Source organism: Canis aureus, chromosome 3 (assembly GCF_053574225.1).
Source record: "Canis aureus isolate CA01 chromosome 3, VMU_Caureus_v.1.0, whole genome shotgun sequence".
NCBI lineage: Eukaryota > Metazoa > Chordata > Mammalia > Carnivora > Canidae > Canis > Canis aureus.
The window spans coordinates 35,139,360-35,166,719 of NC_135613.1; the positions used below are offsets into that span (position 1 = coordinate 35,139,360).

The following is a 27,360-nucleotide window of genomic DNA, read 5'->3' on the forward strand; positions in this document are numbered from 1 at the left end:
CAGAGTTGGTGGGAGGATTAGATGAAGCCATACTTGGAAACCACGTGGGCCTGATGCTTAGTTAAGTGCTCAATAAATATTTAATTTCCACACTACCCTGGTGTTTTTTCCCCCCAAAGAGCTGATGCGTGGAAGAAGAATTTTGTTATATGGCCCTCAACACACTGCAAAGGACAGGTTTCAGAGAGGCAAATTTTGGTTCATATCAAGGTGCGTTTTCAATTCTGTTCAACACATTGAATGAGACTCCTACTCAATGCCAAGGCTAGAGTCGCGCATAGCAGGCCGGTGTTGCAGAAATAAGTAAGATGCGGATCCTGACCTCCAAGGGTATCCCACCCCACACGGCAGGCTGGTAAGATGAGAAGGGCCATCGCGGGCTCTCTAGAAGGTACCTCCTTCTGTTTGAGGACCTCATGGAGGCTGCCGGGAGAGAGCGTTTCCTGGGTCCTCCAGGGCGTTCTGCGGTGGCGGAACAACCAGTTGGCTGTCAGGGACCCTAGTAAGGCAGGCACCAAAGACATTTGGAGTTCTTGTCACCAAATACTGCAGACTGTACATACACACATACCCAGACTGAGCACGGCACACACCGCGGATTGTCGGAAAGTTCCCCCAGAAGCCTTTTAGAAACTGTTTTCACGGAGACAGAACGTAAAGACTGCTAACTCTGGGAAACGAACTAGGGGTGGTAGAAGGGGAGGAGGGCGGGGGGTGGGAGTGAATGGGTGACGGGCACTGGGTGTTATTCTGTATGTTAGTAAATTGAACACCAATAAAAAAAATAAAAAAAAAAAAAAAAAAAAAAAAAGAAACTGTTTTCAGCAGCCCAAGGCAGGGAGACAGGGCCTGAGAATAATGTGGGTGCCAAACTTGCTCTAGAATAGGTCCTGAGAGGGGCTGGGTGCTGAGGGCCCCGTTATGTGGGAGGTGGAAATGTAACAGCAAATGTCCTGGCGAGGACAACTCTCCACCTAGACACGAAATGACTTCCTTCAAATCTGAGCTCAAGTGTCACCTCTGCAGAGAAGCCTTCCCTGACTGGCCCCCTGGCCACCCTCTGCCCCCATCTCCCGCATACTTCTCCTTCTCTGTGCTCACTCTGCTCGAATTAATAAACTGCCCGACAGAATGATCATTTTTTCTCCGTGACTAGAGTTGTCAGTCCCATGGGGAGGGCGCCTATTTGTTTAGTTCATCATGGAACTCCTGGCCCACTTGTAAAAAATCTGAGAAATCAAAACCCACTTCCCAGCTTTGGTGGGAGGGTTACATGAGGTAACATTTGGAAAACCTACAGCTCTTGACATGTAGCAGATGCTCCATGAACGTCCATTCCCTTTCCTGCTTTCCTCAGAAGACTATGTGCGGCTTGAGTAGGTTTCCTGTGAGTATTTACCCAGGGAATGAAAAGGCGTGTCTCAGCTTTCTTACCTGTAAAATGGGCTGCAGTAACTTCTACCTCATGGCTGCACAGAAGGTGAACGGAGATGAACAGTGGAGGGCTCTTCACACGGGACACCGGGCCTCGCACGTGGCAAGTTCCCAGCTGAGGTGAGCAAGGGGCAGGTGGGGGTTTGTGGGGCATGAGACAGGGAGCCGCCAAGCTCTGCCTCAGGGAGGAAGGGAGCTGAGAAAAACCTGAGAACGAGGACTGCGACCAGGACTTGCCTTGTCACTTACCTCGTCCCCAGCGTCAACACGGGGCTTGAAGCACCATGAGTGAGTGACTCTGCAGAGGAGCGGGTTGACCCTGCTCAGGAGCAGACTGTCCTTGCCACAGGGGGCTCCAAGTTCTAGAATTTTGTTTTTTGTTTTTCTGGATTTATTTATTTTTTATTTTTATTTTTTATTTATATATTTTTAAAAGATTTTGTTTATTTATTCATGAGGGAGGGAGAGAGAGAGACAGAGAGAGAGAGGGAGAGAGAGAGACACACAGGCAGAGGGAGAAGCAGGCTCCATGCAGGGAACCCGATGTGGGACTCAATCCCCGGTCTCCAGGATCACGCCCTGGGCTGCAGGCGGTGCTAAACCACTGTGCCACCGGGGCTGCCCTTTATTTATTTAAAAAAAATTTTTTTAAATTGAAGTTCAATTTGCCAACATATAGTAGAACACCCAGTGCTCATCTCACCAAGCCCCCCTCAGTGCCCGTCACCCAGTCACCCCAACCCCCTGCCCACCTCCCTTTCCACTACCCCTTGTTTGTTTCCCAGAGTTAGGTGTCTCTCATGTTTTGTCACCCTCACTGATATTTTCACTCATTTTCTCTCCTTTCCCTTTATTCCCTTTCACTAATTTTTATATTCCCCAAATGAATGAGACCATATAATGTTTGTCCTTTTCTGATTGACTTATTTCACTCAGCATAATACCCTCCTACGACCCAGCAATTGCACTGCTGGGGATTTACCCCAAAGATACAGATGCAGTGAAACTCCAGGACAGCTGCACCCCGATGTTTCTAGCAGCAATGTCCATAGTAGCCAAACTGTGGAAGGCGCCCCGGTGTCCTTCGGAAGACGGATGGACGAAGAAGCTGTGGTCTATGTATACCCTGGAATATTACTCAGCCATTAGAATTTGCCAGTGGCTTTCCGCAGGTTGGTGCGCACTGGCAGCCCGGGCGGCCTCTCGGCCCTGCCCCACTTCCCACCTGGAGCACTTCTGTCCACCAGGGCACAGGCAGAAGTGTAAACCCGGCGGGGCACGCCCGCGTGAGGCCCGCAGATCCAGGGCCAGACGCAGGTCCCCGCTGGCCCGCTGGCTGGCGCCTGTGGTCAGAGCTGCAGGACCGCACGCCTGCTTTCCTGGCAGCGCCTGGCTCGGGTGGGACCCCTCCCGGGAGAGGGTGAACGAGTAATGACCCTTGGGATGAGAAGACGGAGGGTCCCGAGCCAGTGTGGTCAGGTGATGCTGCTTCTCCCGCCACCCGCGCCCTGGGCCTCTGCATGGGCTTGCCTGTCCCTCCCCGCAGGGGGCACTCGGCCTCCACCTTGAGGCTGGCTTACTTGGCTCCTTGCCTCTGTCCTTCGAGTCTGTGAGCTCTCTGGGGAGAGGCTCTGTGTCTCCTTCGGTCCCTGGAACATCTGTTGCAGGACGTGTAGGCCGAGCACAGGCCCCCATCTTTCTGGGTGCATCCCTCCCTGCTCCCCCATTGAGTTCCTCTTACACCAACTGCCTGGACAACCCCTCGTGTCTCGGGCCACAGTCCATCTATCTGGCACTGCCTCCTGGAAGGACCACAGGCTTTGGAGCCAGAAAGACTCCGGACCAAGCTTGTCTAGGCCTCATGTGTAAAACTGGGAAGCTAGATCCCGCAGTGTTGTTATAAACATTGGCAACGCTGCATCTAAATCAACTGAATGCATTATTCAATCTTAGTAATCATTAAATAGAAATTCTTATTTAAAACTAAGGTAGGGACGCCTGGGTGGCTCAGTGGTTGAGTGTCTGCCTTTGGCTCAGGGTGTGATCCCTGGGGTCCTGGGATTGAGTCCCACATCGGTCTCCCTGTAGGGAGCCTGCTTCTCCCTCTGCCTGTGTCTCTGCCTCTCTCTCTCTGTATCTCTTGTGAATAAATAAATAAAATCTTTAAGAAAATAAAAATAGGGTAAGCACAGCATTCAGCTTCCAAAACGCACTGCAATCTCAACATGCTAACAGATGTGGAGAAGGTTTTTAAAAGTCCACGATTTCAGCATCCTGCTAGTAGAGTGGACTGAACACAGCCTGTGCAGGTTCTGATGTGGCAGTTGACACAAGGTGACATCCTGGCAGCTCCTCCTGCTTCCAGGAGCTCCTTCTAAAGGCCTGGACTGTTATGCAGCAGGTTTAGGGGTGCCCGAGTGCACAGTCTCAAACCCCCATGGGTGAAGGCAGGGATCAGTTGAGTCCTCTCATTTCAGTCCTTGAGGAAGCCAGCGGAGACATGATAGATGAGAAGCAAGGCATTCCCTTCGGGCACTGCCCCACACCCTGATTTTCACTGGGGAGGCTGTTAGTCTTAGCGTGATGCTTTCTTTAATGTCTTTGTTCAATTTGTACACCTGGGATGGGGCATGAGGACTTCTTGTCCTTCTATTAGGCATCCTTGTGTCTGCTCTGTTGATACTATTATCAGAGTAAAATTAATTAGCCTAGAGACTGTGCTCCTTCTGACTATTTCCTCACCCACTTAGGGTGTTCAGGTTTGAGGGTGCCAGACACGAGACCCTTGAAGCCCGCAGATCCAAGGCCAGATTCAGTTCCCAGACACGAGACCCTTGGCCGCTGTGGCTGTGGCTGTGGGCAGTGCTGCTGGGTTGGGCTGAAGCATGATACTGCTAAAAGTCCACAGCTGGGGAGCTGTCACTAATAGCCACTGGAAACCAGGAAATCCCCCTGTGCTTCTCTGAGCCCCACTGGTGAAAGTTAGTTCTAGGGTTTAGCATCTGACAAACATTAATTGACCTGCTCCAGAAAGGTCGACTCCCATGCCAGGAATTGACCATTATAGGCCTCTTCTTGTTCTATGCCTTTTCCCACACTATCTCCTTGGCCTTGGACTTGAAGTCCTATTCCTCTTTCAAAATCCAGACCAGATGTCACCTCCTCCTGGCAGATGGATGGGCCCGTCTTGCGCTCCCTTAGCACTCCATACTCTTTTTGAAGGCAAGAGCATCTGTCTCACTTGTATTTCTTTAAAACAAGGGTCTAGTCATAGGCCTGGTATGTAGAGATCTTCCCTGCCTGAGTGTTCTTTTTCCTTCCAGCCAGTCCCCTTTCACTTAATTAATGCCTCCTTAGTCTTTAGGGCTCAGCTGGACCATCACTCCATCCACGAGCCCTCTCTTGAGCCCACAAATGGGATAGGACCACCCTCTACTGTGCTTCCATAGCTCTCCTTACTCCCCTCATCATAACACTGCTCATCATTGTCCATAATTGTATGTTTAATTGTCTCTTCTTCTTCTGGAAAGTCAGCTTTGGGAGGACAGAAAACCAGCTTGTTTTGTTCACTGTTGTATTCTCAGTAATCTTCCTCCACTCAGCACATAGATGTGCCCAATAAATAGTGAATGAACGATCGCATGCTTGAACACATGAATGACAAAACCGGGGTTCAGATCCCACTGCGGCCACTTAGCTATGTGATCGCAGAAGAGCCAGTCTTCTACCTTGAACGCCAATTTCTTCATTGCTAAAGGGGTAGGTAAGCTCCAAAATCCCTTCCAGCTCTGACATTCTGGTATCTCGTCGTGACCTATTTTATCCGCTATCTATGGTTCACCTTCTGGCTCATCCAGCATGAGTCATGCCTCAAGAACTCTAGGCTCTTACTCACTTGAAGGATTTTAACATTCTTCGGAGAACCTTTCACTCTTCAAATATTATCTTTCTGATGTGATCCTTGGCAGCGTCATGGATCCCGCCAGCTCACGCAGGTCGGGTCACTCCATGGGAGCAGACGCCTTACCTACTCTCTCAGTTCCTGGCAGCCCTGACCTCGTGCATTCCCAGCAGGGGCCCAGAAGAAGGTAGGGCCTGCCAATCCCGTGATGGAGTGTGTTGTGATTCTCATGCAGCCTGAAAGGAGGGGGAGCTGTGAGTCAGTATTTGGGAAATATTGGCTTGCGGGGTGAGTAAGAGCAGACAGAGGCTGTGCGGCTGGGGAAGTGGTGAGTCTAGTAATGGGAATCGGAGCCAGAAGGCCAAGATCATTTCCTGCCATTGCCACTCCCACTTCCTAGCCTTATTCTCATTCACAGGTAATCAATCTATCCTTTTCAATCCGTAAAATGGCTACACAAACACACAGCCTACTCACTGCCCAGCGTGGTTGAGAAACCATGTGTGCAGAGGGAACACATTTCCATGTTCACTGAGTATCTACCATGTGACACACACTTGCATCTGTTACTCAATCCACTTCTCAGGACAATGCCATGTGTTAATGAGGTGAGATGAGATTCCGCTCTCCAGTCTCGATTCTATGCAGCAGTTTGGATACCCTGACCTGTGTTCTACCTGGAACACTTCTGCCTGAAGTGAGTAGGTAAGGGCTCGATGGTCAAACACATTTGTTTAATCCATTTCCCCCCATTGAGCAGGACTCTTCCAGAGCATTTTCTAATAGCAACATGCACCCTTTGGGACTCAGTCGTGCAAAGTAACCAGGATTGAAAGAGAAAGACTCTGTCCACCTCAGAACTCCAAATTTTATTCTCAGCAGCACCTGGACTCAGGCCCTGTGATATTCGAATTGTTACGGCAGCATCTTTCCAGATAGGACTTCCCAAGGCAGCCATGTTTAATGCCCCTACTTATGGAATTTTACTTTTCATCCCTGCGACTCTGGGTCCTACTCATGTTTGGCAGGAAGCTGAACTACCACCTGGTTATTCTCAGGCTCCTTCGTGCCCTTGATGAATAGGCCAAAAAAGAGGGCATGGTGCCTTCTAGGGTGATTAATCCTGGTGACCGAGGGGGAAGGATGGTTTCTGCTAACAAAATTGGACAGGGAAGTGTATATCTAGAATTAAGAAGTTCCTCTGTGGGGACTTCTACATTTTTTTTCCTTTTGTCCTTTTTTTTTTTCTTAAAAATTAAAAAAAAAAAAAAAAAAAAGAATACAAAGTCTCCATACTGGTCAGACCACCCATGGCTCAGATCCCTGAGGAGTGAAGATTCGGTGTTTGGTTTGGGTCATTCCACGTAGTCAAGATTTCTGAGCAGCTGAAATGCTGGCTGAGAGCAGAATATTTAAGTATATCTTTCTAACTACAGTTTCATGATGTGTTAGCATGTTGTCTTATAACAAATTCCCTTTTCTTCCCTCATTCCCTTGTGTTACTTGTGTGTGGCGGTGGTGGCAGCGGAGGCGACCTTTACAGCTTTGTCCCTAGGCTCTAGCACATTGAACGACTTGGAATAGAACCAGAGGAGGCGTAAGCATCACCCAGAGACCCTGGACTGTTTGCCCAGAAGGGCCACTGAAGCCTTTGGGTTGGCCTCTTTACGCAGAGAGCAAGTCTCCTTGTGTTAGATTTGTGTTGTTGTGATAATTGTTGGCAGTAAAAGAGGAGAATGACTGTACAGGACATTGTTATATATTCGCCCAGTATTCAGTATTTTTTGAACTCCAGTTTGGAGACTTTCAGCCTTATTATGGCTCTGGCTCCTCAGGAGTTCACTGGTCAGACCCATTTAAAGGAGCAGCCTGAAAGCAGAGCCCTCTCAGAGACATGGGGCTAGCAGGTGCAGTGGCCAGGCGCCCAGCTCTGCTGCAGAAACAACACTATTAGGGTGACCGCAGGGGGTGAAGTTGCCACTTGTGCTTGGTGGGGCTGCAGCTGCTTCAGCAGGTTTCTCCTGACACCAGGCTTCCAGGCATCAATCCAGAGCTTTCCATGGACTTGTCCCTCTAGCTTCCCAGTATCTTAGAAATAAACTGCTCTTCTATTTCGTTGGCCAGGATCAGCTTTTGATTCTTGCAGCAAGAAAGTCTGACATATAGAAACTGGAATAATCGCAGTAGTAGTAAGAGTAGTAGTAATAATAATAATAAAAGAAAAACTTTTGTTGAGCACCTACTATGTGCCAGGCACCGTATTATATGCTAATATGTATTATTCAATTTCATCCTTTCAACAATCTTATAAGTTTGGTATAGTTTTACTTCTGCGTGTGTGTGTGTGTGTGTGTGTGTTTCCAGTAGAGAAGGTAGCTAAGGCTTACAGAAATTTCAAAATGTGCCCAAGTTTGCAAATTAGGAATTTGTGTCCATGAAACTTGAAAGGCAGTAGAACATAAATCAGATGAGGCTTGTGTGCCTAAAGAGTGAAGACCACAAAATAATGTCTTAGATTTTTATTATGGGAAAGTTTAAAACGTGCAACATGCACAGAAAGAGAAAATAGTCAAACAAACCTCTGTATACCCATCAGTCCAGGTTTGGCAAGTCATCAATACATAAGATAGTACAATATTCATTCTTTCTACTACTAGTTTAAGTATATAGAAGTATCTCAACTGAGTTTTCTTGGAGGTTGTGAAGTCTAAGAGTGTGAAGTTGGAATTTGTTGTGTATATAAGAGCAGATTTAATCATAAGGTATATTAAATTTTCAAAGTACATAAAATTTAAAACTCACATGTCAAAAATATTGAAAATTAAAAGGCAAAACAACAAACTCTGAAATTTATTAGCCACTGCTATGACATTCAGAAGATATCTTTATTATATAGAAAGCTCATACATTGTGGTAAGATAATCAACAAATAAAGCAGCAAAAGGGGTCAACGGTGTGAACATACAGTTCCTAGAAAAAGAACCAATCCAGTTTACTGGTAATCAAAGCAATGAAAAAAGAAAAATTCTGTTTTCACGTATGAAATGAAAAAATTTTAAATATAGGTGTTCACATTCAGCTCAAGGCAGGGTGATTTAGTGGAACTGTATTGCAAATGAACTTGACAAAACGATTAGGGACTTAAAAGAGTTTATATCCTTTGATCCAAAAATTCTGCCAAGAGAATCTTCTCCTGAGGAAATTAGGAGAGGTGTGGAAAAGATTCCCACATGAAGAATTTCATTATAGCATGAATCATAACAGCAAAAATATTGGGAAAACTTCCAAAACTTAACAATAAGAGAACAGTTGTGTAAGTTATGGTGTGTACACGAATAGAATATTATGGAACCATTTTCTGTGGAAAATGATCATCTCTGTAAAGTGCAATTTCATTTACCTACAATTTATCTTTTTCTCCACACCCACACACCCACACAAATACACAGGAAAAACCCCCCAACATTGAGAGAAATACATCAATGTTCCACAGTGTAGTTATATATGGATTATGGGGTTGTGGATTTAAATATTTTATTCTTTTTTTCTTTCCTGTATTTTCTCTTTTTTTTCACTTGAGAATGAGAAAAGAAACTTAAAAGAAAGTTGACTTAAAATAATGTTATCTAGGGGCCCCTGGGTGGCTCAGTGGTTGAGCATCTACCTTTGGCTCTGGGCATGATCCTGGGGTCCTGGGATCAAGTCCTACACCCCATAGGGAGCCTGCTTCTCCCTCTGTCTATGTCTCTGCCTTTCTCTCTCTTTGTCTCTGATGAGTAAATAAAATCTTAAAAAAAATAATGTTATCTAGTAAATATCTTCATAATTTTACTATTGTGAACAAGTGAGCAGTGTTAAGTAATTATTACCACTAACAATGATTGAGTACTTACTGTATATAATACTGATAAAAATAATACTGATATTAGCAATTACCGAGTACTTACTATACAGAAGGGATTTAAAGATTTTTAATCATAATATCAAGCGCTACCAGCAACACAGACTTATGGAATTATAATCATTCTCATTACCCAGATGAGAAAACTGAGATTCCTAACAGATAAGAGGCTTGCTCCAAGTCAGTTTTCACTGGTGAGGCCAGGGCTTGATGTGGGTTGGTTTGACACCAGTGTGCTGTCCTTCTCTAGAAGTCCACTGGTGAATATATTTCCCTCCTGGACATCATGTGATGATATGTCACAGGACAGCTCTTCTAAAGTGAGCCTGCATCATAAGGCAATGTGGTCAAAGCCCAGGGCTGGCCCAATGCTGAGCCCAATCTCCTTCGATTGTTAGAGTCCATTGGTTGTCAGAGGATTGATTTGAAGAGAAAATTCAAATTTTCCCAAGGTTGCAGAGAATAGGGGTTTCTTCCTATTTTATTCAATAAAAACAGGGAGCAAAGTTGCAAGAGCCCTGAGGCCTTCCCTGCTGACCTTTCCCTAAGCAGAGCCTTAGTTACCCATTTTCTCTGCCTGCACCCCTGACTCACACTCTGCAGGTGGACACAACCTCTTCCTTTAGAAACAACAGTATCATGGTTACATTCCAGTCCAAGCCTCCAGGTCTGGAAGCTTCCATGAGCTGTTCATGGAACAGCTTGCACAGGACAACCTTCTTTTTTTTATTCTTCTGGTTCATAAAAGTGTTTGACTGGATTGCATTGGTCTCCCAGACTTGCATACCTTGTGGGTTATTCTGTAGATTCCATGAAGACAGGTTGATGCCAGCCTTGTCCTCGTGTGTCTCTCCACCATCAGGCATGGTGCCCGGCACATAGCAGGTGTGCAGCAATCTTTGTGCACGAAGGACCATTGCACGGAGCAGTGTGCATGAAGGACCATTGCATGGAGCGTGCCAGCTGGAAGAGCACAGGCACTCAGCGAACCCTAGGTGACACACCATTATCCTGCCCTCTCTGGCCTGCAGTCTGTGCATCTCTGTGACGAAGGGCCTGCACTAGGTGGTCTCAAGGGTCCCCTCCAGTCCTGACATCTGTGCCTATGTCCACATACCTCTGAAGTATGCTGGGACTCAGGGAGGAAATACGAGCTTGTCAGCAGGGGCACAGAATGATCTGATGTGTTCTCCATGTGAGCTGAAGAGCCAGAGTACCCTCCCCGGGCTCACTCCACCCCTCTAGTCCTCCATCTGGGCCTCTTTCGCGTGGCAGTCTGCAACATCTGTCACCAGCACTCAGTGCCGGGATGACTCTTGCCTCAAGTATGTCCTCGGAAAGCCCTGGAGATGGGGAGCCTGCCGGGAGTTTATGTAACTCGATGAGTGGCCAGAAGAATGTACGCAAAGGGCTCTGGTTCTGGGGTGGGTCAGCCTTCTGTGGCCACACCGGGTCACTCAGCTCCTGCATGCAGTGTGCAAACCTCACAGGATGAAGAGCCCCTTGGTGAGGGGGACAGGAGATGCTGCCTCTACTTCATGATCTCTTTCAAAAAGTTTGAGTCAGCTAACCCCAGCATAGAGAGCATGGAAAATAATTGAGGAATCTGGATGAAGGGCAAATAATTTTTTCTCTTGCTTGTCCCCTCAGACCCACTCTACACCCTTCTCCATCCTGCTCCCCATCCTAGGGTACTCACCTGTGTGGCCTCCATCTAGATCCCCATTGAGTTTGGCCATGGAAGTCACCACCAGGAGGTCAGAGGAAGAGGTGAGTGACATGATGAGGTCACTCTGGCCAGGCTGTGTCCTTCCACAGAGGAGGTCATCTCTTTTCAAGGTGACCTTGACAAGACTCTCTCTTTTTGGAGAGGTGACTGATCCATTCCTTGGGACCTGGGGATGCTAAGCTTCACTGTGACTAGCCCCTGGTCACTGTGTGCTTTCCCTTCCTGCAGCCCATACCTCTGTAAGTGTCCCACTGTAAATAAAACCTTCTCGAATAACCCATATTTGAGCATTCTGTTTCTTATTAGGAGCTCTGGCTAATAGAGAAGGATAAAGATAATGAGAAGCAGTTAGAAATACTGCTTATAAATACAATGCAAACTGTAATGTCCTGGACCTGTGCATCCCCTGCCCTGCAAAAAAAAAAAAAAAAAAAAAAAAAAAAGATGCATCCTTGCATCTGTTGCACTTTTGGCCATGAGCTTCCTGGTGATCACAGCAAGAGAACCATGGGAAGAGACCTCTGGTCTTGTCTCTTCTTACCATCAGAGCCTGGAAGACTTTCTTAACTAAAGCTTGTACCATGTCTCTCATTATCTTGTATCACAGATTGAATTGTGTGCCCCCCAAAGGTGTGTTCAAGTCCCAACCTCTAGCACCTGTGGATGTGACCTTATTTGGAAAGAGGGTCTTTGCAGATAGAATCATGTTAAAATGAGGTTGTTCTGGAGAAGGGTGGGCCCCAATCCCATGGCTGGTGTCCTTAGAAGAGGGAAATTTGGGTACAGACACACACATAGGGGAGAACACCAAGTGAAGGTGGAGGCAAAGTAGGGGTGACTCCTTCCCAGGAGAGAGTAATGGAACCAGTTCCCTTTCAGAGCTTCCTGGAGGGACCAACCTTGCTGACACCTTGATTTCAGACATCTAGCCTCCAGAGCTGGGAGAGAATAAATTTCTCTTCAGTCACTGAGTTTGTGTTAATTTGTTATGGCAACCCTCGGACGACTCACACGCCCCCATTCCAGCTCACCCCGGTAGCTCAGGTTCTCACCCATACCGTGCTACTTCAGATTTTGAAGCCTTCAGTTAAATTATTATTGCTCCCTGGAATGCCTTCTACTTTTCTGGATGTGGCTAAGTCTTTTTCCCCTTCATAGATTCAGATCAGGAGTCACCTTCTCCAGGAGGCCTTCCATGTCCCTCCCAGCTGTGTTGGGTGCAACTCCTTTAGACGCCCATGTTATCTGTAGTATATAGCTGCCATCTCTGTTTCCTTCCCTAGACAGTTACCTCCTCAAGGGCAAGGTCCTGTTCACGTCGGCATCTCTGAGGTCTGGAACAGTGCCTGGCACATAGTAGAGGCCAGCTGATGTTCATGGAACTTGATTTTTTTTGGCATGGCATTTGTCTAGTACTTGCCATAAGTCATGTACTTTTCCATCCATCCAGCACATGGATGTCGCATGTGGATGAGGGAGCAGGCCTGAAGAGTGTGAGGATTAATTTGATGGGTCCACCTGCTAGGCTGCATGCCCAGTTGTTTGGTCTACCATCAGTCTATATGTAACAAAGGTATTTTTGAATGTGATGAACATATCAACCAACTTTGAGTAAAGCAGATTATTCTTCATAATATGGTAGTTGAAGACCAGATGAGAAAAGATTGAGGTCCCCTAGGAAGAAGAAATTCTGCCTCCAGAATGCCTTTAGACTCAGCTGCAACATCAGCTCTTAGCTGAATTTCCAGTCTGCCGGCCTGCCCTGCAGCAATCAGAGTGGCCAGCCTCTCCAGTCATGGGGGCAATGCCTTCAACTAGATCTCTTGTACTTTCTCCACATATACCCTATTGATTCAGTTTCTCTGAGGAACCCTAATATAGAGGGAATATTTTCTGAAGTTATGTGCCTGCATATGGTTGAACTGGGATGGACATGAGGTCTGACACTATGGTCTAGGTCCTTCCATTCCAATCTACTTCCTCTTCAGCCTGGACAGAGAAAAGGGAGTCTGATTAGGGAAGAGGATCTGAATGTTGTTTTTTTGTCCATAACAAATCTATCTTGAGCAATCAGCCTGGAGCTTTGCGTGAACTCTGTTGATCAAATGAGTTGTGTATTTACTGAATCTCATTTTGCTTTTGCTCAGCAAACAGAAATGTTTATTCCCTTAAAAAACACAAATGCTAAGTGGGGCAATATGAATGGAACACTCAGTCCTTTCAAGAGGCTGAGATTTTCGTTGGCAGAACATTAAAAATGAGAGATGTTGGTTTTAGGTCTTAAGAGCAATGCCATTTTTCATCTCTGTGTCATACTGTCTCTGCAGCCCAGCAAGAGCGGCACCACCCAAACATCCACTCCCATGTGTATTACGCTCTGCCTTCCAGAGAACTCCATCCCAGGAGTGGACCTGTGTGACGATGAGCCACCAAGAAAGGCAGGCAGGGGAACAGCCTGGCAAGTTAATGTTTCTCTCTTACCTTGTGCCTTACTAGCCCTTAGACAGGCTTATGTCATTTTGCAAATGACCACATGGTGCCCAGAGGGGAGCAGGAGCTTGCTTTGGTTGAGAAACATATTCAAGAGATATTTGTGAGCATCTACTATTTGCCAGGTGCTGGGCTGAGTGTGGAGGATTCTATTGGGGAACAAGAATGAATGGCACCTGTCCTCGTGATGCTGACACTTGAGTGAGGCAGAAAGCCTGAAAATCAGACACGTCCAAGCAGGGTGACTCTGTTACTAATGGCAGAGCTGGGACTCGAACCCAAGTGGGAGGCTTCAAATCCCAGAATTGTTCTGTGCCTCTTATCTTTCCTTTGGTGATGTCCCTGTTTCATAATGCTCATTATTCTGGTGCCTCCTTAGGCTGTTGTCACTGAAAAATTTCCATTGAATCCAGAAGATCTTAGCAAGATGATTTGCTTTTTTTTTTTAGTCATAGGAGATTTTGGGAGGATGGAGGGTGGGAGTCCTAGCCCCAATTTTTACTGCGTGACTTTGGACAAGTCCTATGACCCCCCGAAATTTCATTGTCCTCATCTGCAGTAATGAAGTTGACATGAGGCTCAGCTGAGAGCCTGAGTGGGAACATGCTTTGTAAACATTAAGAAGTACTTCAAATGCTGGAGGTTATTAAACAGCAATCATCTGCCTAACCTTCTCAATGAATATCTGAAAATTACTCTAAATAGTATGTGACTGAGAGCTAGGGTGAGGGTTTTCTTCATATAAAACATGCAACAAGGCTGTGAGCAAATTAATAACCAAATGAGACTGGAAGAAATAAAAGTAAGGGTTTGCAATCTATATAAAATGTAACTTAGTGTTCTAGTATTTCCAACCTCATTGAGCTATCCTGAGTATTTCCTTATAATGCATTAATTATGATAGTGCTTCATTTACCAAGTGAGGGAAAAGAGAGCAAACAGACTGAAAGCAGAGAAATCTGTATTTTAAATTCTCCCTAGAAACTTCTCTCTTCTTTTCTTTTAGGTACTTATAAACGTTTGCCTGTGGACCACAGCTCTATCCTGAAAAATATATCCTATGTACTTACTGATGAGTAGAAATACCTAGAACCTTGATTTTCTAGAGTTGTTACCCTTTGTTTATTTCCTGAGTTGTTTGGGGGTCGTTTATCCAACAGCCTGCAATAGTCACTATCTTCAAAAAAATTCAGCTAAACTGTTTCTTCTTCCTCTGCTGCCCTGGGGTCTGTAGATCATAGTGCTTGGCTCAGAGTAACTGCTCAATAAATGATAGCTATTGTTAACATAGTAATAATTACTATTGTTATTTTTACTACTATTATTATATCATCACATACATATTTTTGGAGTGAATATGTGGCAATTGGGATGGGGGCCAAAAAAGATCTGTGAATGGAAAACAAATTTAAAAAATGTGTGTTCTTTTAGGCTTTCATTCACAGCCTGTGTTTTTTTCGTGTGACAGAGGATTCTAATATACTTAGCATTTAGGTTATACACAGAAGATTAGAAATAGCAGAACCTTCCTATAATGAAGGGAAAAAGTGCTGTTTCTACCTGCCAGATACTGAAATGTGATTTTATTAGCAGAGTGTGATTTGGGGCAGCATGTCATTTGCCTCTTTAAAAAAAATAAAAGGGGCCACAGGGGTGGCTCAGTTGGTTAAAGTCCAACTCTTGATATCAGCTCAGGTTATGATCTCAGGGTGGTAGGATCGAGCCCCAAGCCGGGCTCCATGCTCAGTGTGGAGTCTACTTGAGATTCTCTCTTTCCTTCTCCCTCTGTTCCTCCCTTGTTCTCTCTCTCCTTCAAATAAATAATAAATAAAATCTTAAAAAAATAAAAAAATTATTAGATGATTTATATAGAAGATAATATCACCAATCTTATGGTGATACTAACATCCATTCTGTAGAGTTATCAATGGGGAGAATGGCTAGTGTTTGTACAGCTCTTTGTTTTGACATAGTCCTTCATCTACCTGGTGACTGTCAACCCCCTAAGAACACTAAGTGATCAGGGTTTGTATCCCAACTTGACCAGTGAGCAAAAAGTAGGCCTGGGAGGTGAGGTGATGCCTCTCTGGCTACTTCATTAGTTAACGAGACAGTGGGATTACAGCCCAGCTCTACTTCCTTCTCTCAACTCTGTTGTTCTTAAGTGTAACATTACAACATCAGATATGATAGAATAGCTTTAAAAAGGTGATTTCCATCTTCCACATGCCAAGACTCTTCCATTTGTGTGATACATTTTTGTTACCAAGCATCTCTTCTGTATCAAATATATCAGGCCCCATGAATTAGGCGGGGTGATGAGCGTGGAAGAGGGACAGTAGTGCCAGCCTCATGCCAGTCTGCAAAGTACCTATATCTAGTGGCACATTAAGGCCTTCACAGGAAAAATAAAATTTTTAAAAATCCAAATGTTTTTTACTATGTGGAATTGTACAGAGTAAACATGGATAAGACTCATTTATTTCCCAAGATTTGGTTATACAAAATTAAGTTACTTTGTTATTTTGTTTTTGGAACTAAAGACAAGGCCATGGTCTAGTGGGCAGGGTAGATTTTTCTTTTGAAGAGAATAATTGATTTCATAGTCAGTAATTCTGGGAATTGTTAATTCTGCGACAGAACATGAGTGAAATTTTGAACTGGGTCAGGAAGGTTTTGGCTCTAGACTTTGAGTTGGGGAAAAAGGATTGATGGTGGTGGAAATAAGGGTTGGGGAGTATGGGAAGCTGAAGAATGGCTCCCAAAGATAACAGGTCCTGATTCCTGGAACCTGGAGATGGTATCTTGTTTGGAAAGAATTTTTGCCGTTGTGATTAAGTTAAGGCTGTTGAGATGGAGAGATTGTCCTTGATTATCAGCTTGAGCCCTAAATTCAATAACATGTATCTTCTTAAGAGGCAGGCAGAGGGAGATCTGAGGACACATGAAAAAGGAGAAGGCAACATGTCCAGAAGGCAGAGATTGGAGTGATGCAGCCCCATGTCAAGGAATACCAACAGCCAAGAGAAGCTGGAAGAGGCAAGGAACACATTTTCCCCTAGAGCCTCTGGAGGGAACATGGTCTTGCCTACACCTTGATCTTGGTCCAGTGACAATCACTGAAGATTTCTGGCCTCCAGAACTGTGAGGAAATCCATTTCTTTGTTGTAAAGCCATCAAGTTTGTGGTAATTTGTTATAGCAGCCTCAGGGAACTAATACAGGGGCTTAGAGAATAGTAAGTAACTCTTGTCATGCAGAGGCAGTGCACGCATTGGTAGCAGCTTGAACCTCCAATTTCTTTGGTGACAATAATGGCAGTTGCAATGTTGGTACAAACAGTGCAGAGAGGTGAGATGATTCCAAGGCAGGATCAAGGGAGTGGAACTGAATCCCAGTGCCACTAGCAAGGGATAAAGGAACTAGGATTCCTCTGGGACCATGAGGAGAGCCAGCTCTTGCAGAGGTGGAGCATCAGTGTTCGCTGCATGTAGAGACTATGAACCCTGGCATGGAGGAGACTTTGTGGGGCTGCTCAGCCTCAAGGCAGAAGAATATCTAAAGGCAAGTGCAGTCCCATCCCTAACTCTTGCAGGGCCTGGAGCTTGAACTGAAATGGAACCTGTATACCATATGTCTACATATTTAAAACTTGAGTCAACCTAATAAACTATTACATGTTTTGACAAAATTAAAAAAAAGTTAAATTATAGTTTTTAAATGTAGTCTTAAAACTATTTTAAATGAGTGAAAGTTGACAAAGTATAAAAGATGACCACATTTAATTATTATTGAATGTATCTGAGTGTTCTGTTGGTGGGCCAATGCTTGGATGAGTGAAAAACTAAGATATATAATACATAAATTTTTATGTCATTATTCCATTAAATTAATTTTTCTTGTCTCCATTTCTGTGATTAGCAGTTATGTTGTTATGTCTTTTTGGAGAATTGGCTCCTTTATCATTACATAATGCCCTTCTTTACCTGTGATAAATTTCCTTGCTTTGAAGTCTGCTCTGTCTGAAATTAATGTAGCTACTCGTGCTTTCCTTTGATCACATGGCATAAGAATGAACAAAATATATGAAAAAGATGTTGGAGAAGGGCAACAAATGAGATGAGACCAGTGATCACTTTGCTTTCTGCCTGAAGGCACTTTTTGGTCTGTAGAATAGGGATGAGCATGCCAGGCAGACCATTGCAGTCTCATTGAGTTGAGGAGTCAGAGACTAGATTTCAGGAAGGTGGACTTTGCTGGAATTTGTAGAGCAGAGCACAAAAGAGGAGAAAACTACATAGAGAAAAGCTTCAGATAACTGCATAGGGCTCCTCTTGAGTCTGCTGCTAAATATTAAGTGCACATACATAGAGGGAACTCTATGAAGCCAAGAAAAGGATGACTAGAAAAATGATAAGTAGGACAGTTTCCAAAACTTGTAGCACTCAGATATCTGTAACCAGAGAGATCTCACTGAATACCCATGACATTTAGTAAATGCCAGGTTTATCCCTTATTAGGAGTTCTTAACTAGCCTTAAATTAAAGGTTACTCTACAAAGCTTAAAACCACTCTTGAAAGGATTCACTACTAACTTAAGTGCCTCCCAGAACAAAGTCTAACACTCTTTAGAGGAAGGCAACAAAATCTAGCACACAACAATGCCAAGGATCCAATTGGACATGTTAGGAAGCAGGAAACTGAGATGAAAAAAAGAGAAAAAGTCAATAGAAACATACCCAGAAATGACAGATAATGGAACTGGCAGATAAGAAGTTTATAATGACTATAAATATGTTCAAGTCTTTAAAGGGAAACATGGGTACAATAAATACTGAAATGAAAGCTATGAAAAAACTCAGTGAGATAGTTTTATAGGTAAAAAATATAATTTTAAATAAAAAATGTCATATCGGGATTAACACAGAGTCGACATTACAGAAGATAACATTCTTGAAGCAGTAAACTGTCTGCACTGGCTTACTCAAGCCACCATAACCAAATACCATAGACTGGCAGCTTCAGTGATGGAAGTTTATTTGTCACAGTTCTGGAGGCTGAAGTCCAAGGTACCTTCAAGCTTGGTTTCAGGTGAGACCTCTCCTGGCTTATAGATGTCTGCCTTCTCATTGTGTCCTCACACGCCTTCTCTGTGTTTGGACACATACACAGAGAGATCTCTCGTGTCTCTTCCTCTTCTTATAAGAACACCAATCTCATCGGACTAGGGCTCTGCTTAATGGCCTCATTTAATCTTAATTACCTCCCCAAAGACCCCATCTCCCAATACAGTCACATTGGGCATTAGGACATCACCATATGAATTTTGGGGGGACAAAATTCAGTCTATAACACTATTGAAACTAAAAAGAGAAAAAATACTTAAAGGGGAGCACAGAACCTCAGCGACCCCTAAGACAAAACAGGCTATTATTACCAGTATAATTGAAGTCCCAGAAAAGGGACAGAGAAAGAACACAAAGGATGTTTGAAGAAATAATTCCTGACAAGTGTTCCAGATAAGATAAAAAGTAGCAGCTCACAGATTTAAGAAACTCAATGAACTTTAAGCAGGACACACAAACACACACACACACACACACACTCCACTATGACATTATAGTCAAACAGCTAAAATCCAGTGATCCAGAGATAAAGAAAAAATCCTAAAAAGAAAAACAAACAACAAAAACGATATTTTGTAAAGAGAGTAATGATTCTTATGGGCTACATGAACTGTTTTAAATTAGTTTTATTAAACTCAAGAAGTTTAAGGAGGTAGAGTCTCAAAGTATCTCTATCCAAACAAATGCTTATTAATTTAAAGGAAAAAATGGAAACTTTATGATAGAGAAGCATGGATGACCCCACCTTAGCCAAGAAATAAAGGTTAACAACTCCTTTCAGGCATATCGACATCATGTACTCTCTGAAATGATATACCAAAAGAGCACCTCACCTCTGAGGTCTTCTTCCCAATAGTGCAAAACTTAAATTTAATCATGAAACAACTTACACAAACCAGAACTGAGAGTATTTCCATAAAATGACTGGCTAGTACTTTTTAAGGTCTCAAGGTCATCTGTCTTAACCAGCTCAGACTACTATAACAAATTACCATAGACTGGGTGGCTGAAAAACAAATATTCAATCCTCACTGTTCTGAAGGCTGGGAAGTCCAAGATCAATGTCCCAGCAGATGTGATGCCTGGGGAAAGCCTGCTTCCTGGTTTACAGAAGGCTGTCTTCTCTATGTATCCTTATGTGGAGTAGAGGGAGGGAGCAAGCTTTTCTGGTGTCTTTCTAGAAGGACACTAATCCCATCATGAGGGCCCCACCCTCACAACCTAATTACCTGCCAGAAGTCCTACCTCATAATTCATCCCATTGAGAGTTAGGGTTTCAATACGGCATTCTGGAGGTAGACAAACATCACAATCATAACATCATGATTAATGAAAGGCAAGGAGGGGCTGAGGATCTGTCACAGATTAGAAAAGACTAAGGAGCTGTGACAGCTAAATGTGACATGGCAGCCAAGAATAGATTCTGGAATGTAGAAAGGACATTAAGTGAATAATACCAGTGAGTCCAAATAAGATCTGTAGTTTAATTAAAACTGTTATAACAGTGTTATTTTTAAAAAGTTTTTTTATAATTGTACCATGGTTATGTGAGATATTAACCTTAGATGCTGGGTGAAGGATATATGGGATCTTTCTGGACTATTTTTTGCAATTATTCAGTAAGTCTAAAATTATCTCAAAATAAAAAGTTAAAAATAATTGTCCCCATAGAACAAAGCATCTTAATGCCCAGATGGCTTCACTGGTGAATTCTACCAAACATTTAAGAAAGAAATAATATGAATTTTACATAAATTCTTTTTAGAGGAAGAGGGAATACTTTCCAACCCATTTTATGAGCCTAATATCCTGATACTAAAACCAGACATAGCTATTACAAGAAAAGAAAATCTAAGATTAGTATTTCTCTAGAATATAGATGCAAAAAATTGGCAAATCATGTCCAGCAATATCCTGTGTTTATTCCAGGAATATAAGCTTAATTTAACATCTGAAATTCAGTTAATGGAATACATGACATTAACAGAATAAAGGAGAAAAAAAAAGATCATTTCAGTAAACATAGAGAAAATATTTGACAATATTGAACACTGATTCATGATAGAATTCTTCTGTAAACTAGGAATGTAAAGGAACTTTCTTAAGTTGATAGAGGTCATTTACAATAAAACCTACAACTGGCCTCATGCTTGATGTTGAGAATGAATACTCCCCCCCCACCCCCAGTCAACAATGTCCATTCTCATCAATTCTATTCAATATTATAGTAAAGGTCCTGGATAGTCAATAAAACAAAGGGGGGGGGGGGAAGCTATTTATATGGGAAAGGAAGAAGGAAAACTGTCTTTATTTGCAGATGACATAATCATATATGTAGAAAACTCCAAAAAACCTCCAAAAAAGCTACTAACTAAATAAATTTCACAAGGTCACTTGATACAAGTTCAATGTGCCCAAATCAATTATAATTCCAAATAGAGTAAAAACAATTAGAAAATGAAATTCTAAAACACAATGTAAAGTAGTATCAAAAATATGAAATAGGGTAAGTTTATGAAGATATGTGATAACTGTAAAAAACTGGTGAGAGAAATTGAGTATGATCTAAATTAGTAGTGTGATATACTATACTCAAGAATTAGAAACTCATTATTTTTAAGGTGTTGATTTTCTCCCAAATTGACCTACAGATGCAAGGAAATTCCAGTAAAAATTCCAGAAGAATTTTTAGAAATAGAAAAATTGAAATTGGAATAGAAATCGACAAGATGATTCTAAAATTTAGGAAATGCAAATGACATAAAAGAGCCAAAAACAATTTTGAAAAAGAACAAGCTGAAGGAGTTACATAACTTTGTATTGAGATATATTGTAAAACTACAATAATTAAGACAGGGTGGTATTGGTGTATAAAGATAGACATATAGATTAATGAAACATAATAGAGACCAGAAAGAGACCAAGAAACCCAGAGTCAATTGCTTTTTGACCAGGGTGCCAAGATAATCCGATTGGGGAAAAATAATGTATACAACAAATGGTGCTAGAACTGGATGTCTATTTGGAAAAATATGAACCATGATTCCTACCTCACACCACAAAAAGATACTTACTTGGTAACTGATTATAGACCTAAATGTGAAAACTGAAATTGTAAAACAAAAAACAAAAACAACAAACTGTGATCTTGAGAACAGGACAAATTTCTTAGGACACAAAATTACAAATCATAAGAGAAGATATTTTTTATTTTTTTTTTAATTTTTATTCATGATAGGCACACAGTGAGAGAGAGAGAGGCAGAGACACAGGCAGAGGGAGAAGCAGGCTCCATGCACCGGGAGCCTGATGTGGGATTCGATCCCGGATCTCCAGGATCGCGCCCTGGGCCAAAGGCAGGCGCCAAACCGCTGCGCCACCCAGGGATCCCCCATAAGAGAAGATAATTGATATGTTTTGCTTCATCAAAAGTAAATACTTCTGCTCTTCAAAGTAAAATATCAGGAAAATGAAAATTGAGGTCACAGGCTGGAAGAAACTATAATAGTTTTATTTTATAAAGACCAGCATCAAGAATATATAGAGAACTCATCCAATCAGTAATAAGACAAACAATCCAATAAAAACCAGGCAAAAGATTTGAGCAAACACTGCATAAATGAAAATAAATGAATGGCCAATAACCACACAAAAATATGTACAACATCATTAATTAGTAGGAAGTTAGAAATTAAAATTACAATTCGACTCCACTGTATACTCATTGGAAGGGCTATTGTGAATGTGGGAATGTAAACTGGAAGTTTGATAGTTTCCTAAAAGTTAACCATACACTAACCATGCAACCCAGCTATTCTATTTTTTTTTTTTTTTACCGTATTTATATCTGGCCCTTTATTTTTTTTATTTTTTTTAATTTATTTTTTATTGGTGTTCAATTTACTAACATACAGAATAACCCCCAGTGCCTGTCACCCATTCACTCCCACCCCCCGCCCTCCTCCCCTTCTACCACCCCTAGTTCGTTTCCCAGAGCCAGCTATTCTATTCTTAGACATTTATCCAAGAGGAATGAATATGTACATACATATGAACGAAATATTCACAGAATTTTTATTTAGAATAGTCTCAGACTGGAAACAATCCAAGTGTTCATCAACAGGTGAATGAATAAGCAAATTTGGTATATCCATGTCTTGGAATATATAAACAGCTATAAACAGAAAGAAATTACTGATACATTGAGCAAAATGGATAAATCTCAAAAGCTGAGTGAAGGAAGAGATGTGGAGTGAAAGAAGCCAGGAAACAAGGTGTACATTGACAGGTGACTATTAACACTGATGCTCTGGGGAGCTACAAGGCCTAGACTGGAACCCAGGTGCCCCAAGTCCCTGTGCAGTATGCTTTCTCCTGTCCCACAGAGTCAATCAAGGGTGGAATAAAGTGTTATCTCAGAGAAGATTTTTATGATGTGTCCAGACTCTTCCCAGGATTGGCGTGCCCTTGGTGGTCTAGAAGATATAATGTCCCTGATGAGCCCTTAAAGTCTTGGAGGCCTTCAGCCAAAGCTGGAGTTCTCACACTCATATGTGCTCTTGGCTGACTTATAATTTTTCTATTGCTTACAGAGTATGTGGCGGGAAAATGGCAGGCACCAAGCTGGAGCTCTGTGCTATCCTCTCTCTGTTTGTCTGTGGATCTCTTCCTCTCCATCTGCATTCCACATTCATTCAGATCATTGATAGTACCTACCGTGGACCAGTTGTCACAGGCTAGCAGCTCAGGGACATGGTTGGCCTTTGTCTGTCTGTCTTTAATCCGTGCCTGTTTTTGTTTCCTTCTTTGTTCCATGTGTGCTCAGGTGTATCTTTTTCTGGGGGTCAAGGTCTCTTCTCTTGCTTTTCTTCTTCCTATTCCTTCCTCTCATCCTCCCATCTTTCTTTCTTTCTTTCTTTCTTTCTTTCTTTCTTTCTTTCTTTCTTTCTTTCTTTCTTTTCTTTCTTTCGTTTTTGTCTTCCCTTAGATCTCACTGGATTTGATTTTTCTTTTTAGTGTCTCTCTGACATTGTCTTTTGCATCTGTTTTTCCTTCTGCCTCTTCCTCCCTCTCTGTCCTCTGACTCTTTACAGAACGTCTGCATTTGCACATAAAGTGGGAGCTGCCAAGGCTTCTTGAATTTCTGTTCTTCACCCAGGTCTGTGAGAGGACACTGAGGGCACCGCATTTATTGAGTAGATTTTACAAGATTTTCCTCTTCTAATTCTTTATGTAAATACATTTTGGTCCCTCTGGAAAGGAAATCTCATTGGACATATGCATTGGACAGAGGCTATATAAATATATGTATATATACACATACACATATATACACACACACAGGTCTGTATTTTTTCTCCAGGTTGTAAGGAAACTTGCCCTAGTTTTAAATACAGGTGAAATGGTCTCTTTGAGATAGAGATTCTAAAGGAATTCTGGAGGAGGTTGGAACCTATAAAATTCAAGTATGTTTTTATATTTCTCATGGTAGAAGCCAGATTGATAAAACAGTCATTGAGCACCTCCTGTATACCAGGAGCCAGAAAAACAGATGTAAACTATAGTCTTTCCAGAACTCACAGGCTAGTAGGGAAAGTTTTCTGGGTAATAGAAAGGGTTGTTTACTTGTCTGAGTGTTATAATAAGAGAAGTACAACAGGCTATCAGAATAAGTCTTCAGGTCTGGAGTAATCCAGGAGGGCTTCATGGAGATGGTGATACTTGATCTGGTCTCTGACATACAAATAAAAATTTTCCAGGAAGACAAGGGCGAAGGACAGTCTCTGTGGAGGAAATAGCATGGAAGGATAAAGCGGTTTGGGATATTAAGAACCTAGTATGTAAGAGGATGAGGATGGAAGATTATGTTGGGGCCCTGCTCTGGAGACTTGGAATGTGAGGATGAGGAATTCAGCCTTTTTCCTGATGGCCATGTGGTGTCGTGGAAAAGTATAAGCAAGAGTGTGGCAGAGTTGGTGTGGGGGAGGGAAGGGAGGTGTTCGGACCAGAGGGAGGAGATTGAGGCAGTGCTCCAGGTGAGAGAGGAGGGAACCATGGCAATAATATTTCTCCTCATTACATCATGTGTTTCCTTGAAATTCGGTTCCATCTGCCCTTTGCTCACAGGAGGGTTTATATTCATTAAAAACTGTAGGGGAACTTCTGCTGGTTAGTAGGTGTTAGGGACATGGAGATGAAAAAGACGTGGTTGAGCTGAAGTCTCAAAGAGCTTAACAATGAAGGCAATATAGCCAAATTGATAGGTGATTTCTGCATAACTTTTTAGGTACTAGGACAGAGTAAATAGGGGATGTGGGGGCCCGGCAGAGGCACCCAACACAGTATGGGAAAGTCCAGGTGGGTGGGTGGGGGACTTTCTGGAAGAAATGAATTCTGAGTTGAGCTTGAAAGGCCAGAATTATCTAGAGCTGTAGTTATCAAAGTGTGGTCCCTAGCCTGGTAGCACCACCACTTTGGGATACTGTGAGAAATACAAGTTCTTGGAGCCCTTCCCTCAATCTGAAACTCTGGGCTTGGGGCCCAGAAATCTGTGTTTTAACCATTCCTTTAATGTATGCTCAAGTTTGAGAACCACTGATCTAGGCAAGGGAGGGAGCAAGTTGTTCCAGGCCAAGGGAGCAAGTATGCAGAGGCATGGAGATAGTAGATGGTCAGGTGGGAATGTGGTTCAGAGGCTGGAGTGCAGGGTCACTGGGCAGATGTGCCATAAGAGGAGCCTGGAAATCTTGCTAGGACAGACAATGGAGAGCCCTAAATATGGGTAAAGGAATGTGGACCTTATCCTGCAGGGAACATAAAGCCACAGAAGAGTTTTATAGAGGAGATGGTCATGGTCAGGTTTTTCTCTAGAAGCAGGTCCGAGGTGGACATTTGTAAAGCATGTACTTAGTATTTGTTGAACTGACCCGGGAAGAACTAGAATAGTCTCCTCCAGCTGACGACTGCAAATCAAGGAGGGCAACCTTCCCCCTACCATCCCCCCGCAAAACCAAAAAGGATCCTAAAAATCTTATCTCTTGAGCCAATTCCAATCCATTGGTAGCGGCTTCCCGAGTGCTGTGTTGAGAAGGATCCTGAAGTCTGGAATCTAGAAGAAATGAGGTTTGCACTAAGCAGCCAAGTTTGCCGCAGACATGAGAAGTGGGGAGGTGAGGATGTGGTGGCTCATGTGCTACATATTAAATCCGAGTTGCTCTTGCCAGATCATTAACAAAACGAAAACAAAAACACATGTTTTCCAGAACTCATTTGTTCTCAGGAAACCCAGCCTTGCTCCTAGTCAATACCAGCGAGAATCAATTCTAAATTATGTGGAACAGAGTCATTGAGGGATATGGAGTCCTCTCCTCTTCACACCCCTACAATGTAAATGCCTCCTATTTCTTGACACAATGACTGAAATTCCACCATTATGCTTTTCTTTAGGGCAGGGCAGCTAAGGTCCCTAGAGAACCAATGACGCTACAAGAGGAGAGAAATCAACTCTGTTTCACGTGTCACTCACGTGATGATATCAGTCAGGTACCTGCCACAGACCAGGCCCAGCTCTTAGAAGGGGAGGAGTTTACACTGTTCTGTAGGACAATACAATATTAAAGAAAACTGGTCTATCCAAGTGGCCCTCATTGCATGGGAGGCTGAATGGGTGCCAGCTGAAAGCCTGGAGCACAGCCCGAAGAGCCCCCCTCTGGTGTAAAATGGACCTGAAGACTTGCATTTCATCTTCCAAATTTATGCAATCTTAAAATTCCATTGCATAATATGCAACATCTGGGTTTGTTTTAATGTAGATATTTTTGACATCAAGTAGTATTTAAATTACTTACCAGTAAGTGAAAAGGATACCCCAGGTAGACGCCCAGTGCTTTTCCTATAACTCTGCACAGGCACTCCCAGTATACCCCACAGTGTCCCGGAGGATTTGTGTGCAACAGGTCAGGAGGGGCATGGCTGCAAGACCAGCAAGGGATCCCTGACCTCCCCCAGCTGTGTGACGTTGGGTAAATCACTTCATCTCTCAGAGTTTGCATATCTCATCTGTAAGTAGGAGAACATAGAGGATGGGAGGAGTAAAATAGATGAGAGTGCAGGCCAGACCTTGGCACGTATTAGGTCCTCAATAAATTTTAGTTAAATGCCTACATCCAGGACTCTGAGTCATGTTAACCACAGTGTGAATTAATTAGTTGTACACAATGAAGCCTGGGGAGGATGGGACCATGAAAGAGTCCGTTTGATTTTTGGATAATCTCTGCTATTCCCCCCCTTCCCCCCACCCCCGCTATAAATTCCTGGGATGCTGCTACGAGAACAGGAAGGAAGGAGGGGTCCATTCCTGTGGGGAATCCTGAAAGTCTTCAGGGAGATAGTGTGGGAGCCGGGCCTGCCTGCTGGTAGATGTTCAGTGGGCTCATGGCTGAGTTATAGACTGTGAAGAATGAGCCATAGGACTGGACAGTCCAGTTGGGGGTCTGGAGAAACTTGCCTGCAGTAAGGAGACCAGTTTTTTTTTAAATTTCTTTTATATTTTTATTTAAATTTAATTTAGTTAGTATATGGTGTATTATTAGTTTCGGGGTAGAATTTAGTGATTCATCAGTTGCATATAACACCCAGCGTTCATTACGTTGAGTGCCCTTCTTTAATGCCCATCACCCAATTACCCCAATGTCCATCCATATCCCCTGCAGGAATTCTCATTTGTTTTCTTTTTTTTTTGTAAATTTATTTTTTATTGGTGTTCAATTTGCCAACATATA

At 43.0% G+C, this 27,360-nt stretch overlaps 1 long non-coding RNA gene across 3 annotated transcripts in view; it reads left to right on the forward strand.

Annotated features, from left to right (window-relative positions):
* The first annotated feature begins 1,237 nt into the window (after positions 1-1,237).
* The window catches only part of LOC144310652 (uncharacterized), a 51,021-nt gene continuing 24,898 nt past the window's right edge, over positions 1,238-27,360 (forward strand). For 2 of the 3 annotated variants that reach the window (XR_013376297.1, XR_013376298.1), the window contains exon 1: positions 19,950-20,039. This is a non-coding gene — a long non-coding RNA (uncharacterized LOC144310652). Of the gene's footprint in view, positions 1,555-19,949; positions 20,040-27,360 lie in introns of those variants that run through there. The other variant, XR_013376299.1, reaches the window with a different exon arrangement.